At 44.3% G+C, this 2,868-nt stretch overlaps 1 long non-coding RNA gene across 1 annotated transcript in view; it reads right to left on the reverse strand.

Moving 5' to 3' along the window:
• Positions 1 to 641: 641 nt before the first annotated feature.
• LOC112077602 (uncharacterized) overlaps positions 642 to 2,868 on the reverse strand; it is a 15,622-nt gene continuing 13,395 nt past the window's right edge. Inside the window, exon 3 of the long non-coding RNA XR_002895440.2 lies at positions 642 to 744. This is a non-coding gene — a long non-coding RNA (uncharacterized lncRNA). The remainder of the gene's footprint in view (positions 745 to 2,868) is intronic.

Consider the following 2,868-nt stretch of genomic DNA (forward strand, 5'->3'; position numbering starts at 1 on the left):
AGTGTTATACTATCACGTCCCTTTCCTGTTTGTGTCATAATGATGTGTAACTAACGATTTACTTTATTGCAATGTATGGTACTGATTTCGTCTGTGCGTAATGGGATGTATGTTAAGTGTGTACTAATTACATTGCTATCGCTACTGTAGCACTCGCTATAAGATCCTCATGTGTGGCATGACATTCGTGATGTACCATAAATGACTACTGTTGTCAATGTATATCGTGTTGTTATCGTAGATGTACTAATCCGTACTATGCTAATCGTGGGCTCGTATATTTTTTAAAAGCATTCTAATGTTATATTAGTTATGCTATCACCGTGCTGGTACTACACTATCGACTATTTTATGCCTCCACACTGTATATCTGTGTAAATTCCTAGTGTGTACTTCCTTTCTCCAACGCACACTTCTAGATGGCTTGCACTCTGTATAATTCTTCTGTGCTATTAGTCGTGTACTAACGTCTTGACTAATGTGTGTTGTATATACCTTACTGTGTACTAGTGTGTACTAATGACTACTTGTCGGTCTGTTATTCAGTGTATAGTGTGTATACGACTACTGTGCATGTATATCTGTGGTGTATAATTGATACTATGCGTGCATATCTGTAGTACTGACGGTGCAGTCCTCAGAGCAGGAGGCGATGCAGTGGTCATCAAAGGGATTCCACTTGACATCCAACACCCTGGCACTGTGACCACACACCCTGGGGTGTTGGGGGTCTACTTTACCAGTCTGGAGAGAACGAGGAGGTAAGGAAGAAGGAGAAGAAGAGAGCCAGGAGAAAGAAGAGGAGGTGAGGAAGAGGGGGGATACAAATAATGCTTAAAAAGAGATCAGGATAGTGAACGTACAACATGGTGTATAATGCATTCACTAGGCTTGTCAAGCAATAATTTAACATACACACGACTAAATCAGACCAGTAAAAATCATCTGACAGCAGGAAGAGGACGTGGTGTAACTCGGAAATTACGTAAACAGGAAGTGAAGTCACTCAGTAACTTGGGAGAGGCTATACCAAAGATGATGGATATACAGACAAGATGTATGTCTCTCTGCCCTAACAATGGAATGGGAGTTGTTGTCCACAAAGCGGTACGGCGGGCTGTCCAGCTTAAACCTACCCTTTCTTTGGATTGGTGGATACATCTCATTATTGTAATCCTTTTTTAAATATTCAATTAGAGTTGTTGAGGGAAGTAGCTAGGTGGTGTAGCTAATATCAGGCCAGTAAGGAGAGGGAAGTAGCTAGCTAGTGTAGCTAATATCAGGCCAGTAAGGAGAGGGGAGTAGCTAGTAGTGTAGCTAATATCAGGCCAGTAAGGAGAGCGGGAGTAGCTAGCTTTAAGTGTAGCTAATATCCAGGGCCAGTCAAGGAGAGGGGAGTAAGCTAGCTAGTGGTAGCTATTATCAGGCAGTAAGGAGAGGGAAGTAGCTAGCCTAGTGTAGCTATTATCAGGAGTAGGAGCAGGGAAGTAGCTAGCTATGTAGCTATTAATCAGGCCTAGTAAGGAGGAGGGAAGTAGCTAGCTACGTGTAGTATATAGTGGGGGGTAAGCTTAGGTGCATCAGGCCATAAGGAGAGGGGAGTAGCTAGCTAGTGTTAAGCTAATATTAGTCAGAGTAAGGAGGGGAAGTAAGCTTAGCTAGTGTAGCTATATCAGGCCCAGTAAGGAGAGAAGTAGCTTAGGAGCTACGATAGAGAGACTGCTAGTGTAAGCTAATATCAGGCCGTAAGGAGAGGGGGTAGCCTAGCTAGTGTAGGCTATTCTCAGGCCAGTAAGGAGGGGAAGTAGCTAGCTAGTGTATGGCTATATTCAGGCAAGCTAAGGAGACGGACGTTAGCTAGCTAGTGGGTAGCTATTATCAGAGCCAGTAAGGAGAGGGAGTCGCTAGCTAGTGTAGCTATTATCAGGCCAGTAAGGAAGGGGAAGTAGCTGAGCCTAGTGTAAGCTAATATCAGGCCAGTAAGAGAGGGAGTAGCTAGCTAGTGTACAATATGCTAAAGAGTAGCTAGTGGCAATATCAGGCCAGCAGAGGAGGAAGTAGCTACTATAGTGTAGCTAAATATCAGCGCCAGTAAAGGAGAGGGAAAAGTAGCTAGCTAGTGGTAGCTATATCAGTGCCAGTAAGGAGAGGAAGTAGCTATGCTAGTGTAGCTAATTTCAAGGCCAGTAACAGGAGGGAAGTAGCTAGCCTAGTTGTAGCTAATATCAGGCAGTAAGGAGGGAAGTAGCTTAGCTAGTGTAGCTAATATCAGGCCAGTAAGGGAGGGAGAGTAGCTAGCTAGTGTAACTACTATCAGGCCAGTAAGGAGAGGGAAGTTAGCTAGCAGTGTAGCTTAAATATCAGGCCAGTAAGGAGGAAGTAGCTAGTAGTTAGCTAATATCAGGCCAGTAAGGAGAGGGAAGTAGCTAGCTAGTGTAGTATTATCAGGCCAGTAAGGAGAGGGAAGTAGCTAGCTAGTGTAGTATATCAGGCCAGTAAGGAGAGGAGTAGCTAGCTAGTGTAGCTAATATCAGGCCAGTAAGGAGAGAAGTAGCTAGCTAGTGTACGAATATCAGGCCAGTAAGGCGAGGGAAGTAGCTAGCTAGTGTAGCTAATATCAGGCCAGTAAGGAGAGGGAAGTAGCTAGCTAGTGTAGCTAATATCAGGCAGTAAGGAGAGGGAAGTAGCTAGCTAGTGTAGGCTAATATCAGGCCAGTAAGGAGAGGGAAGTAGCTAGCTAGTGTAGCTAATATCAGGGCAGTAAGGAGAGGGAGTGCTAGATAGTGTAGCTATTATCAAGGCCAGTAAGGAGAGGGAAGTAGCTAGGCTAGTGTAGCTATTTCAGGCCAGTAAAGGAGAGGGAAGTAG

This window comes from Salvelinus sp. IW2-2015, unplaced genomic scaffold (assembly GCF_002910315.2).
Source record: "Salvelinus sp. IW2-2015 unplaced genomic scaffold, ASM291031v2 Un_scaffold4745, whole genome shotgun sequence".
Lineage (NCBI taxonomy): Eukaryota > Metazoa > Chordata > Actinopteri > Salmoniformes > Salmonidae > Salvelinus > Salvelinus sp. IW2-2015.